At 40.7% G+C, this 15196-nt stretch overlaps 1 protein-coding gene across 6 annotated transcripts in view; it reads right to left on the reverse strand.

Moving 5' to 3' along the window:
- rusc2 (RUN and SH3 domain containing 2) overlaps window positions 1-12546 on the reverse strand; it is a 44116-nt gene extending 31570 nt beyond the window's left edge. For 5 of the 6 annotated variants that reach the window (XM_085476421.1, XM_085476423.1, XM_085476422.1 and 2 more), the window contains exons 1-2: window positions 12448-12546; window positions 10856-11047 (exon numbers count right to left, since the gene is read on the reverse strand). The gene's annotated coding sequence lies outside the window, so the exon portion shown is untranslated. Of the gene's footprint in view, window positions 1-554; window positions 614-10855; window positions 11048-12447 lie in introns of those variants that run through there. The other variant, XM_085476419.1, reaches the window with a different exon arrangement.
- Window positions 12547-15196: the final 2650 nt, after the last annotated feature.

Below are 15196 nucleotides of genomic sequence, written 5' to 3' on the forward strand. Positions count from 1 at the left end.
CACACACACACACACACACACACACACACACACACACACACACACACACACACAAAATATACATATATTTTTTAAGAAAGAAAAAACGTATTAAATGAATAATTTAATGTCTTAGAAGTATAATTAAATGGCTGGAGGATGCAGAACAATTGAAAATAAAGCACCCTGCTCATACAAAACGGTACAAAGAATGAACTGAAAGGAGCTGCTGTACACCACCTATACCTGTACTGCCTCTGCAGCCAATTTAAATGAATGGGAAAGCAACCATAGCTGTAGTTTTACTGCAGTTACTAAGAACTACATGTGTAGAATCACCAGTCAGGTCCGATAAAGAAAAAACAAACAAACAAACAAAAAAAAGAAAAAAAAAAACATGTTGAAAAGTTGAATTTGCTCCAAAATAAGGACTAATTTGTTTTTTCCTTCGTAAACGGAATTTCTATTAAACATTAGAAAATTCATAGATGAATGTATACGATCAGTTTCTTTGGACCATCCCGCCAAACGCCATCAGAGATCCACATACAGCCAAGAAAACTAACTAAACTTACCAACAACCAACAGCACGATTGCATTACATGTTACACATCCTGCATCTATGATTTGTTGGCTCGTTGTGGAAAACAAACAAACAAACAAACAAAAACAAACACTGTCACAGAAAACAAATGTTTCTCTTTTTCAGACAGTCCCTGCTTCGCTCTCATCTCCTGCAACAGTCTGTAGCTGTCTTGGTGCCGAGTTATCAATCAGTGTTTCTCTCTGCAGAGCGACTGAATGGATTCTTTTGTCTGTTGCACACATTCGCCGTCACAAAGCAAAATAGAGCCAGACAAAAAGACGGGAAGAGCTAAAAGCGAGGAATGCTGCAACTAAACAACCTTGATGGGTTCTTGGAACTTTGAGGCCGTTTTACCGCTGCGCTGAACTCGACAAGTAACAAAAGGTTTATCTGCTACTCAGGAAGAAAGAATATGTAAAACATCCACACAGATAACTAAAAGGAGAAAAATAGAAAACAAGCAGGAAGTGACCCAGTCACAGTACACTGAGTCACATATTCAGCGTGGAAACATTCCACCAAGTCCAACCAGCTGCCGGGAACAAAAACACAAAGAAGGATGTGTACCAAAACTCAAACTGTCATGAAATCCTACCATACTAACTCAAAACTAGAGCATTATACATGTATGAGAGAAGGATAACAAGGGGCTCTACTGTTCTAACAAATAATCACATCCATCTTATCTGCGGCTCGACTGGTGCTGGAATAAAGGCCGGGGGGGACTGCACGGGCTCAGTTTTACACCTGTGTTGTCAGTTTAAGCTTGCACTGATGTTAACATGCACAACCTTTGATTTAATTCCATTGTTTAAGAAACAATGTTTTGCTTGTGATGCCAATTCTCCAATAAGGGGACCACAAAGTATTCAAGAGACCATAAAAGTTATGAGGATACACAGACTGTGGATGATGTTTCAGTCTCATCCATAATAACTCAAGAGAGCTAATCATACATACAACCCCAGTTAAAAAAAAAACAGGACACTGAAAATAGAGCATAAAAACAGAATGCTGTCATTTGTAAACCTTTGATAAAGACGGGATGCTGCACATTTTTCTGAGTCGTGTCGCTGCCACGATACGTCTCACCGTGTCTACTTTCTACTGTAAAAAAAAAGTTTGAGATTTCTGAATAATTGCATTGTTTCAATTCATATTCCACATGTTTTTGATTTGATTCACCATCTATTGATCTATTTAGCAGAGTTCACTGCACTACATGCAACTGAGGGGTGGGGGGTGGGGGGGATGCTACCTGTTGACACAGCAAAAATCGGTCGTCCTATTGATCCTGTATGTTTAGCGCCACTGCCACAAACATAAGGTGTTGCTGTCCCACAGGACTCCTCTTTACTGCTTTATCACAGAATCCCCAGCATGACGGCCTTTATAGCCAAATTTATTATTGCTTCAGCTCTATTCTATTTCTACTAAGCATCACTGCATTTTATTGAGCTTTTTGCTCTTTTAATTTTTTTTTCTTCTTTTTTTTTATGTGGTTCCTTTTGAGATATTTACTCTATTTTATGGCACTATTCTGCTGTATTGAGCATAGTATTGTTTATTACTTCTGCTGCTGTAATAGAGGAATCCATCAATCTGTAAATCAAATAAAATGCAGTCATCCCTCTGCTACTCCAGTCACATTCAAATGCCTTTATCATTGTAGCACCTTTAATTTACAATACAAAGCGCCTTGAGGAAATGGTTGTTATGATTTGCTGCTATATAAATAAAACTGAACTGAATTGAAATTGAGCTGATAGAGGTGACAGTAACTGCTCATGATAACCGAGATATGCACATCTCTGAACAGATGAAGAAAAGTGATACCTGCACTAAGAATTACAGCACATCAGTGCACTTCTGGCTGCTAATCGCTCCTAACTTTCAATTAAAAATGCAATTTATTGCCCATAAAACAACACATTAAATTTCAATACATGAAACAGAAACACCGGTTTTCTCACAGAGTTAAAGAGGTTTCCCTCCCCGCTGCCTAACCACTCGAGGATCATTAAATATAATGATTATTGTGCCACGTGACAAATATCTTGTTTTAATGACCAACCTATTCAGTTTTATCTAACCTGACAAAAACCATCACCATACTGAATTCAAACGTGTCCAGATGAGGATATTTTATCCTTTTTTGCAGATAAGATAGCAGACAAAGATCTTCACCGTGTGTCACATGACACAGGAAACTCTCTTTTATTTTAAGTAACTGCTTTTCTCACAAACACACCCTCAGAAAATGATTAAGTGCAGGTGGGATTTTTGCTGGTTGTTATATTGAACAGGTTGAGCCACAGATTACTTCAAAGACTTGTCATTACAGGTATTTAAGTTCCCACAAAGCCTGACAGCGTGAGCATGAGTCTGCATGAACAACACGTGACACCGTGACGTGTCAAACACAGATGTAACCAGCTGTGAACATGACACCAGGTTTCATCAGTATGACTTGCAAAGCATGTTTGAAAATGCAGCGCTGCAGTTCTGCTTCCAGCCATCTCACCTCCGTTCCTCTCGACCTCCTCCTCACACTGTGCTGACTTTGTCCTTCTTGCTCCTCTCCTCCTCCTCTGGTCCACATCCAAACACCTCTCACTCTGTTCCCCATCTTCTTCTGACACGTTATTGCTTTCTCTCATTTATCCCCCTCCCCACTTCACTTGCACCAAATCCCTGCTCGGCTACCCTTTCTGCTTCGCCTCCATATTGCACTGCAGTGTAACGCATCTTTCCTTTACTTCTGCCTCTCTCATAATCTCCCTTCCCTTCAATCTCTCTCTTCCCTTCCGTATCCAACTGACACTGACTGTATATGGTTTCACTGAGATCACCTATTACAATCCAGCAGTGCTTTTATTTTGCGTGGCCAACAATCGATTCACTGCCAGTAAGAAAAATGTATAAGATAAACTTGTAAGTAGAACCAGAAGAATTAACTTTAATGAATGTTTTTAAAACTTTAACTGTGGTTTTACTTCACTTCGCTCTGAGCCTCCATCTGGATCACATATCTGTCTGGTCCTGACTCAAAAAGCTGAATAAGGTATTCTGATCTAGTTCTGATCTACACCCATCTGGACCAGCCGGCGAGCACTGTGAGGGTCATGTTTTTTGACTTTTCCAGTGCTTTCAACACCATCAGGCCGACCCTCCTGGGTGATAAGTTAGCAGCGATGCAGGTGGATGCTTCTCTGGTGTCCTGGATTGTTGATTACCTGACAGGAAGACCACAATATGTACGTCTCCCACAGTGTGTGTCTGACAAGGTGATTAGCAACACAGGGGCACCACAGGGGACTGTCCTCTCCCCCTTCCTCTTCACCCTCTACACCACAGACTTCAGCCACTGAACAGAGACCTCCATCTTCAGAAGTTTTCTGATGACTCTGCGGTGGTTGGATGCATCAGCAGGGATGATGAGACAGAGTACCGGGCTGTGGTCGACTCCTTTGTCACGTGGTGTGAGCAGAATCATCTGCAGCTCAACGTGGCAAAGACCAAGGAACTGATCGTGGACTTCAGGAAGACCAGGAAACACTTGACCCCTGTTTCAATCCAGGGGGTCAGTGTGGACATTGTGGAGGACTATAAATACCTTGGAGTACACATTGACAATAAACTGGACTGGGCTAAAAACACCACAGCACTTTACAGGAAGGGCCAGAGTCGTCTCTATTTTTTGAGGCGACTGAGGTCCTTCAACATCTGCCAGAAAATGCTGAGGATTTTCTATGAGTCTGTTGTGGCCAGTGCGATCCTCTATGCTGTTGCATGCTGGGGGAGCAGGCTGAGGGTCGCAGATGCCAACAGACTTAATAAACTGATCCGTAAGGCCAGCAATGTTGTGGGGATGGAGCTGGACTCCCTCAAGGTGGTGTCGGAGAGGCGGATGCTGTCCAAGATAAAGACAATGTTGGATAACACCTCCCACCCACTCCATGACATGTTGGTCAGTCACAGGAGCTCGTTCAGTGAGAGACTGAGATTACCGAAAAGCACCACTGAACGACACAGGAAATCATTCCTGCCTGTGGCCATCTCCCTGTACAACGCATCCACTTAACACACTGTTTGCTGCTACAACTACACGTTTCTTTTCCAAATATTTATTTATAAGTGACTTATGTATGTATGTATGTATATATATGTATATATTGTACTATTCTTAGTTAGCGTATTGTCTGTCTTGTCTTAATGTTGGTTTAAAATGGAGCACTGTAACAAAAAATAATTTCCCCCAGGGATCAATAAAGTATTCTGATTCTGATTCTGATTCTGATAACAAGCCAGTCAGCTTTATTTGTCAAGGTGGCTTTGAGTTTTGTTTATTTACATTTTCTATATGTTTCTTGGTTTGCTTGGTGTTTCTATTCTCAGGTTTTACCCTCACCTCCTCTTGCAGTCTTCTTTCTGTTGTACTTCTTTGATTTTTCATTCCTGGAGTTTGCGTTTACCCCCAGCTTCCCTGTGTCTCCTGTTGAGTCTCCATCTCTGTGTTCAGTCATTTTTATTGGTTACTTCCAGTTTTATTTTGGTAGTTTTGGTCGCCTGTGTCTTGTATTGAGTTTATCTTCCCTTGTCTCGTTATCCCTGATTAGTTCCCGCTGTATTTCCCACGGCCTCGTGTATATATTGTCCCAGTCTCCCCTTACTCATTGTAGTGTCGTCTCTCAGAGCTGCGTGCTTCCCTGCTCAATAGTTCCTGTAGTCCTTGTTGTGCGTCTCCTGGTTTGTGATCACCTTGCCAATTGCTTTTGGACTCATTTAGAACAGCCGGCAAAAAAGGTTCCCTTTCCATTCCCCCCCTGTGTTCTGCAACCTGCCACACAACTGTTGTTCTTTATTAACTAAGACAAATGTTGTTGCAGCAGAAGCAGGAGCTTCCTCAATGCTAACATAGCGCAGAGGTCAGAGGTCGTCCCTGAAACACCAACAACTTTTCCTTTCTTTCTTGCAATATTTTGAGTTTAACAGTTGTGACGTAACAGTTTAGATTTACTCAATTTGATTTTACAAAGTTAGGAAAGTAAAGTTTAAAATCAATCCTTAAACATAAGTAATCCACATCAGCAGATATCCAGAGCCAACCTATTGATATTATATAAGAGTGGGAAAAAGTTGATTAACGCATTGCTTCTCTCAAGCGCTTTAAAAAAAATCAAATGTAGTTAAAAGGAAAATGCTGAGATTTTTGTCACATAAGCTAAGACAGTCTTGCCGCCCTCACACTGAATGATTTTGCTTACATGTCACCCTCCCATTCTTCTCAGCAGCACAGTGAAAATGTCCATAGTACTCTGATGGTGTCCCAGCAGCTCTTTCACAGTCAGACAAATCAGCATGCAGGGCGGGCAACATTCATCTGCTTCAGCAATAAACACACGCACACAAACTCACAACTCTCCCAAACAGCCGTCTGGGTGCCTTTAAATCAGCGAAGCATTGCAGGCCGAGAGACATGAAAGGAACAAAACTGCCATAATAAGCTGGAGGGCAAAAGCTGTGTGGGTGCACGATCGCATGTGCTTGTGTTGATGCGTTCGACTCAAAAATTTCAAAAGGGAAAGATGCATATCCGACGTGCACAGCCATTTTCCTTTCTGACACCGACTGTGGCCGTGTCCTTACACTTTGTGCTGGTTCTGCTTTGCTTTCCTTCCACGGCCGGCTGTGTGATTCTGTTTCATAGTTTTACTTAAATAAGTCATTTCACACAGTCAGTGGTTTATGAAGACTAAAAAGGACTTCTCAGCGTAAAAACACTATCAGTAAAATGTGCTTCAAAGTAAGACGTGCGTATTTTATTATTAGTTGCATAATTAGATCAGAGATTTTTTTAATGATGCTGCTGATTCCAATCTTGCATGATTCCTTTTTCCCCTGAAGACTATCAGCGACACACAGACCTGTTCAACTTTTTCCTGTACTTTAAACAATACCGACTAATCTGAGCCAAGTTGGAGCTAATAGTTTAATTAACTGAAATTAAAGCAATGTGAAAAAAATAAAGGTTTGTAGAGTTGTACATTGCTCCCAAGTGCCAAAATAACCAAGCTGAAGCATAAACGCCAAAAACTGCAGTTCTTCTAACGGCCACTTGAGGCTGGCTCTGAAAATCATCCCACCAGACTCCTGTGTTAAAATGTCTGATTTTACAGCTTTAAAAAGTACGTTTACAGCCTGGTACTAAAAACAGCTTAGTTAATTTCCCCCTTTGTATTTACTGAACACAGGATTGTTTTTTATAACTCATTCCTACTAGATTGATCTGAAAATTAGTAAACTTGATGTTTGCAACTTGCTAACATAGCTTGTTAGCATTGGCTGACAGCTTAGCCGTCCACCCTCTGGTCAAGTTATGGTCACTTCTGGCTCCAAAAGCCCAGTTCACTACCAATATGCAACTGTGTGGAGTCATAAATCTGCCTCAGATATTACTAAATTATAGTACTTTAGTCAATGCACTTTGTTAATTTGAGTATTGCCCTTTTCCTGGGAAGCCAAAGGCTTTAAACAAAAAAGACCCTGATCAGCAGAACACTTGCAAAAGCCCTAACAGAGATGTTGCATCAAAATCACAAGGAGGTTCATTTCCAGGCCAAACCACCACAGGCCTGCAGAGGCTACACGCGGCCTCGGCTGATCAGCCGTGAAGAATCAAGTTCTTAACACGTTTCCTTGACTTTAAATGCTGAGTTGTTGGGGGATAAATACCTCAGTTACAAGCTTACTGTCACAGATTCACTCTAAAACAATGGATTCTGATTTTAAGCAACAATTTTTACGAGAAATATACCTCACAACTCTAGATATACATTTCAAGCTGCAAACAGACAAAATTTAGAGAGGCCAATTATTATATGTTATGGTTGCAGATCTTAATAAGCAAGAACAGCACAGTCTACTCTGAACACGGAGTTACACAAACATGAGCTAAAGAAGCTCAGTAAGAGATGACTGGGAGATGCTGGCATGGCTTGAAAAGGTTTCCAAATTATGTTTTTGAAAACTAACTTTGTTCTTTACAAACTGGAGAGTCTCCAAAACAAGCATTTGTGTGGCTGAGTGCAGCTGCAGATAACAGAGTGCTGAAATCCTCTATTCAGGAAAACTCGATTACACGCTGGGAAACGGGCGTCAAGTCTGTGCATGTTTTTTTACATACTTAGCATAGCTCAAATCACAGCACACACTAACACATAGGAAAGCCACACATGTGCACACACACACACACAGAAACTATTCACATCCGGCCTCAGCAGGCCTTCAGTTACATAACAAGAGACACACACACACACACACACACACACACACTTGAAGATGAGGACAGGCAGCTGAACAGCGAGAGGAGGCACATCGCCCTGACTCAGTGAATCCGCCAGTTTCGAGAAATGACCAGTACGCTGAGGCTTTAGTCCTGTAATGCCATGACGATTAGCTCAGCGGTCACAGGTCCTCCTTCACACTGACTGGTGACGCAGACAGAGTCGGCACAGATTCATGCTTTGCTAACACGCTGCTGCTTTAAGTGGCTTTCACTGTGAACAGTGTGAGCTGCTCTGACAGTCAACAACAACTTTACATAAGACAAAACAACCAATTTGAATCCCAAAATTCAGAGTTCTGGAAACACGTGACTTTAGAATAAAAAGCATATCCACCACAACATATTTATCAGCAATCAGAGCTTACACAATCACCTGTTGATGGGCTGGAAATGGCCAGTTGGAACATTTTAACATATTGTGCAACTTAAAGAACAGCAGATAAACACACTGCTATTGTAAAACTTATGTTGATTCTATAGCTGCACCCCAGTATGAGTGTAATGACACGGTTTGGGCCCTTGGGTTGACTTAGGTTAATACTCTGACGCTATAAGCATCAGCCTAAGCCTGCTGATCTTCACGGCTCTTCCTTGATCTCTTTCTGTCTTTAATCAGTGAGTTCAGTAAATTTCGCTGCAGCAGGATGTAAGGGCAGTTCGGGTAATGTTTTAAAAACAGTGGCAGTCGTAATACTCTTCAGTGCTTTCATCATGAGAAAATTGTTACATTTTATTTCAGGTTCTGCATATTTGTGTATCTACTTCTATAATCTCTAATGGAGTACCTAACCTGAATCAATGTACGCAACCAGCAGGAAAAAAAATGTATTTTAAAATTTCTTACGAGTATCTAATTTTATTATTAGTACTACTAATAAAAATGTGAGCACAGCTCCTGCAACAAGCTCTACCACAGCCTTCTAAGTCTAACTGTTACTACTACAGCTATAATCCTAAAAGGAAAATCATCTGTGCCCCACAGGAAGAGCGTAGTAATCCCACAACAGTACAGGCTACAAAATAAACAAAAGTTTCTTTTAAATACAATACTGATAAAAACAAAGAAAATAGAGAGTATAAGTGAGACAGAGAACTGCAGAGGTCAGTAGGGCTGCATAAAGCTGACAGCTAGCTGTAAACAAATGGATTCAGGTTCTGGAGATTAGAAAGCAAGGCAGAAAAAATAAATTACATAAGACACGCTGAGCTTTCTCCCTTCCGCTGCTTCCCTCCTGAGATTATCAGGTTATCTAAAAGAGCACCAGGACAAGCAGACCACCTGGTGTATTAACATCTTGCATGACTTATTATTGCATAAACAATGCAGACAAAACATCTGGAGTCCAAAACAAGTATTCAGTTAATCACTGAATCAAATAACAACTGACCTGTTAAACAAAACACCACAAAATAGAAAAGATGTCACCAAGACATCACACAGTGATCCCTGAGAGAATGATCAGTGTCGTCACTTTATGGCATTTTCTTTCATTATGTAATATTTTAGTTGGTAAAACTTATACATTAATGTGACCGTGACACAACAATGCCTTTCAAACGAGTTATCTGCATCCCCACCATGTCGCATAATGTAATGTAATGTACCTCAACAGATCAACAACAATCCACAAAAAAAAGCAGCAATAGGAAGAAGCCTTAAAAAATAAAATCCTCAGAGAGCATGCTACAGTAGAGCAACTCTATAAAACTGAATCCACTATGGTTACTTGAGTGTTTTGAAAAACATATTTACAGTTTACTTCATTTTTTGCCTCTTTTTTCCCATCGATGCTCTGACAACCAGATTGGCTTGTCTTTTTGAGTCAGCGTCCAGCGGACATCTGATCCAAATCTCAGATCAGTGCATCGATAACATTTTAGATCTCCCATTTCCTTGTGTTCTACATTACCTCTGATGCATAGTAGGGATGGGCAGATCAATACTAAGGATATGTAGCCTTGTTCTGAGTATCAGTAACCAACCTCAGTAGGGTCTATGGCAAAAATGGATCCATCCATCACATATCAGATCAAACGTAGATAAAAATCAAGTTTTAGTTCCGTGTAATTTATGTTTACTGCAGTTCTGAGCATTTGCAAGGTTTTCACCTATTTAGCTTCAAGAATTTACTGTCTTGAACCTTTTAATAATGGATCTGAACAAAACAAAAACACAGATTTTTTTTTTTTTTAAACTTACATGGTACGGTACATTTCCTTTTCAAAAATACAAACTTCATATTTCTATCAGTTGAACTGATCCTGTTTTCTTTATATTTTTATTTATTGTATTTTTGTCTCTTGATCCATCCTATACACACATCCTGCCTTTTAATAGTGTTTGCTGCACACGTTTATAGTTCTTCGATTCAGCCAAGCTTTTATTTTGTAAATCTTTGACGGAAGTCATCCCTTTACAATCTTACTAAGCTGACGCTGCTCGCGTATCCCTGTTGTTTCTACTAATAAGGGATCAATATGGTGATGGCACGGTGCAGGCCGCTGGTGTCACCAGTGCAGATGATCCCGAGCAGTCGCAGTTTATTACCGAACATCGCGCCCTTCACTCCGGAGCCCAAGGCCCCCCTGAAGCCGCGGATAGATGATCGAACATGGATGATGTGTTAGACCGTTACCACGCTGCCTTTGTGCTGCTGCGATTAAAATAAATCTTTGTTTATCACGTCAGAAGGCAAACGGGCACATCCATCCACTGAAACCGTCATTTAATCGTAAAAACAAGGCGTCTTCTAACACGACACAGCGGTTTGAGGGTGACCATCGTCTGAAAGCCGAGCCTCCGTCCCTCCCGATCTGATCGAGCTAGGCATCATTTTTCTGCCTCCGACGCGATGCTGCTGAGCGGAGCCCTTTTCCCTCCGCACCTCTAACCAAATCGCTCACAAAAGAAAACAACAAAAATCACAATTTAATGCACTAACCTCGTCTCCGGGGTCGGCGGTGGTGTTGTTCTCGGTGAAACGCATGTGCAGCTGTGGAGGAGCGAGGCTTGTTTTCTCACCGACAGACTGCGGAGCGGACAGCGTCAGCGGCGCTGCATCGCAGGATGGGCTGGGCTGGAGCGGCACGTCAGCCTGAAGTCACAGCCTGGTCCCAGACTGGATTATCTAACCCTGGGTGGGACAGCTGCCGCTCATTAATAGCCCCGTGACCTCAACCAGCGAAGCTATACTGACTTAATGAATGCACAGTTCACAATCGCATGAATATTGTACGAAGAAAACACAATGTATACTTTATTTGCCCCAAAGTTGGGAAAGTCCTTTATGACAACGGCTAAAATCCAAGTTAAACACAACATACAACAAACTTCTCCAGTGGTATATAATTCAGTAAGATACACTGTAACCATTTTGGCAATATTACAAAAACAAAAGAGTTAAATTAAAATGCAAAAATAAACAATGTATACATTTTTAAAATGACTAATAAAATGATATAATTTACAAAAACTATAAATGAAAGAAAAATGGAACAGTAATATAAATAGCACAGTATAACAGATTATAAAGTGGGATTAAAATGACCTGGTGCACACACAGTGTTTAATAAAAAAGTAAAAAGAGAATAATAAATTATTGACAGTGGACAATAAATTACGCTTTACCCAACGGATCTGTTGCAGGGGGCCCCCACAATTTTTTTATAGGCTTAACCATATGGGGGCAACTAAAAATATTGGGGTGGCACAGCAGAAACAGAATTTTTACAGTTGTATTATGATTTTGTGAAATATAGGTTACCTGAAAAATACGAGGGAAAGGAGTGAAAGAAAAGAATTATATGCAGTTAATTTCCTGCTATTAAAGTTTATTTCACTGAAAAAAGTTATATATGAAAACTAGGGGTGCAACGATACACAAAATTCACAGTTCGGTTCAATACTTTGGTGTCACAGTTCGATATTCTTTCGATACAAAAAAATTGTTCATGCTTTTTTAATTTGTCATTTATTAAAATTATAAATATATATTTTGTACAGTTTTTAAATTTAATGTTGCTGAAACAACAAAATACTAAATCTATCTGATGGAGAAATCACTCATCTTTGGAAAAGAGAGTTTATTACAGAGAAATGTCTCTTTCCAAAATAAAAGCTACACTATACGCTTCTTCTGGGCTATATTCTCAGCAGCATATTAAACATATCAGGTCCCCATAAGGAGAATCCTGTGCTAACGGCTGTCTAAATGACTCGGGTAAAGTTTGTAGCATGCTGCTTGTTGTTTTTGTATGCTTCCACTTGTCTTTGCACTAGGATGATGTCGGAGTAAATGTGCAGTCATATTCGTTGTGTTCCCACTAGTGCTGTCAGCGTTAATCTCGTTAAAATGACATTAACGCCAAAACGTGGCAAATCTCCATTAACGACCTACCACGGATCACCCGTGTGTGGGACTGGACTGCGTGAACACGTTAACAAGCTAACTGCGCTAACGCACTAGTTCCCACAAATTGAGCATTGCATGGCACATCCGACATACTGTTTTACTTTTGTCCATGATGCGCTTACCTTCAGGGTCATGCTTCATATGAAAATAGTTCCAAACGCCAGATCTGAATGAGGGTGGGGGAGGTTCAATTTGCCATCTTGCAGCGAGCTTAGCTTCTGTCTTGCTAGCTTGCGCTGCGCTCAGTGGATCTGCGCTCGACAGTGCAGCCTAGGCGGAGTAGTCGAACGCAGATCCACTGAGCTCTCAACACAGACAGCATCATCAGAAGACAAGTTGATAAAATAAACAAAAAATGTTGTATTGTTCGATACATATGCGTACCGAACCCAAAGCACTGTATCTAACGGTTCAATATCTACACGAGTATCGTTGCACTCCTAATGAAAACCAAATAAGATTTTGAAATCCATAATAATCTGTTTTTAATCGATTATTTGATTGACTAGAAGTCCCAACCACCGCTTTAATGATTCTCAGCAGAGCTGAGCACAAGCAGCTTAAGATTCCCTCTCCAAGAATGGAGTTCACTTTAAGAGTAAACTTGATCAGGAAAGACAGACACGTGTTGGATCATGTAAGACTGTGAACTGTTGTCTGTCTATGTGTTGGCCCTGAGATGCAACAGTGATCTGTCAGGATCAAATACCTGTGAATAATATAGAAAACAAATTCTACCATCACTTTGATCAGTAGTTATTTCACTGGAAATACGACTTTGAAATTTCAAACCCCACACAGAGACCTTCACGGGTTTCAATGCTACGTGTTTACTGGTGCAAAACAAAACCATCTTTTGGCATCACATTTATTCAAAACAGTTTTGCTCCATCATTTTCATATCTAAAAGCATCCACAAAATCATCAAGGTTCATGGCTCTAGCCCTTCTTGCCTCAGTGCTTAATGCCCCCAAACTGCTGAGTCGGTTGTCACTCGTCGTGTTCCTTAAAGAAGATGTGAGCACTGAAAAGCTGTGCTCACATGACGCAGGTCACGGTAATGGAAGTGCTATTTTGCACGGTTTGAATAGTTCACGAAACAGCTCCTTATACGGCTCATGATAAGCTCTAATAAACTTGTGTTTATGTTTTACAGTCGCTCTTTTTTTTTTCAAGAATTCATGTTAGTTGGGGAATCTGTATTTCCGGTTGTTGATGTTGCTGTGTGTGTACTGTGCAGAAAATGGAAAAAATTTAGATTTAAAGCTTGTATACCTTTCATAATAACAGTTTCCTGATGATAATCTTCTCTTCTCTCAGACCGAAGCATGTCAGTGATTGGAGGAATGTACCAGTTTGAAATGATTCCTTGTCTGTGCTGATCTGTCTTTGAACTACTGGAGTGGAAATATAGTAGGCTCTAAGCCAGAGCTTGGTGTGACGTGACGGCCTGGAGATGCATCACCAGTGTTACCACCAGTGTTTCAACAAGAGCGTCAATAACAGCTGTGACTAAACTGAGCTGTGGGGATGGCAAAATATCAGACAGATGTTTGACCTCACCAAACACAAAACAAAGTTATAAGAAGACAACATTTAGATGTATTTAGGCTAACAGACCTCTTGTCTCTACAGTTCTGTCACCATTCCCTTCCTCAGATAACTCTTTCAGCAGACGTACAATGGCAGGTAGTCTGTCCCTCACTGTTGTGTAAGCATTGTACCTTCATACCCACTGTGTTTCTATCAGCCTTTGTAACTCTCTAGGTGGACCTTAAATATTTTCCCTTTGTACCTCTGGCCACTTTTGGTACCAGAAACAAAAACATAAAGCTATTGGAAAAAAGAAAAAAAAAAACAGTCTGCTTCAGGAATGCATTTCACACTGTGAACTAATACTAAACTTAAACAATGTGCATTAAAGCAAACATAAAAAGCTAATGGGGCATAAAATTTAACGCGTGCCTGCACACCTGTGTTCTTTCCACTCATTACTGAGGCCCCAACATTTACAAGGTTAGTGTTAAACCACAAGGTGGTTTCTGTAGTCAGGCCCATACTTCTGCAGTATTTATAGCAGCATCCAGATGCTCTGCAGCTTTAGAGTTGAGGAAGCACCCACACACTGACCCTTTATAATAATATGTTATTACAAAAGACATCTGGTCCTTCTTACTGAGGTCTTTGGTTACATCCACCATTATAATAAAAGCCTCACTTTGTGTAACTTCACTAATTATTGAGGAAAGGCCCATTTCAGCCAGGCAATCCATTATTTCATTTTGTGTAGCATGTCCAAGGTATGTGACATTTCTCTGACTTGTCATTTTTTTCCTTACAGCAGGATCGTGCTTTGCTCGTAGTTCCATAATTGACAGGAGATTTCCTTTATTTTCACCATCTCTGTCATTGTGTGCTCTCTGTGCTATGTTTTGACAAGCTGATTTGTTGTGTTGCAAAGTTATTGCATATGATATGATTTTCTGTCATATCATTCTGCCCCACCCCGGGAAAACGCCCGTGTCGCCCGTATCAAAAACCGCTACTCGGTGATGGCAAGCTACATTGTAGCCACAGCCACCCTGCCCTCTGACCACCACCAGTAGGCAACGGGCGAAGTGTCTTGACAGTCTTGGTCATTATGGACACAACGACCGAGACTGTCGGAGCTGGGGCTCGAACCAGCAACCTTCCGATTATAAGACGAACTGCCAACTCTTGAGCCTCAATCTCCCCCTCATTCAAAATCTGGAAAATAATGATTTTATGTTTGTTTTATTTTTGTAACTGTGTTATTTTAGTCAGATTACTTTGAATCTTTACATCCTGTAACTTGATGGAACAAAACAACTGATATGTGAATACAGTAAC

This window comes from Copadichromis virginalis, linkage group LG12, assembly GCF_057382275.1.
Source record: "Copadichromis virginalis isolate Kocher_CV1m ecotype Utaka linkage group LG12, C_Virginalis_male_GT1.1, whole genome shotgun sequence".
In the NCBI taxonomy this organism is placed as follows: domain Eukaryota; kingdom Metazoa; phylum Chordata; class Actinopteri; order Cichliformes; family Cichlidae; genus Copadichromis; species Copadichromis virginalis.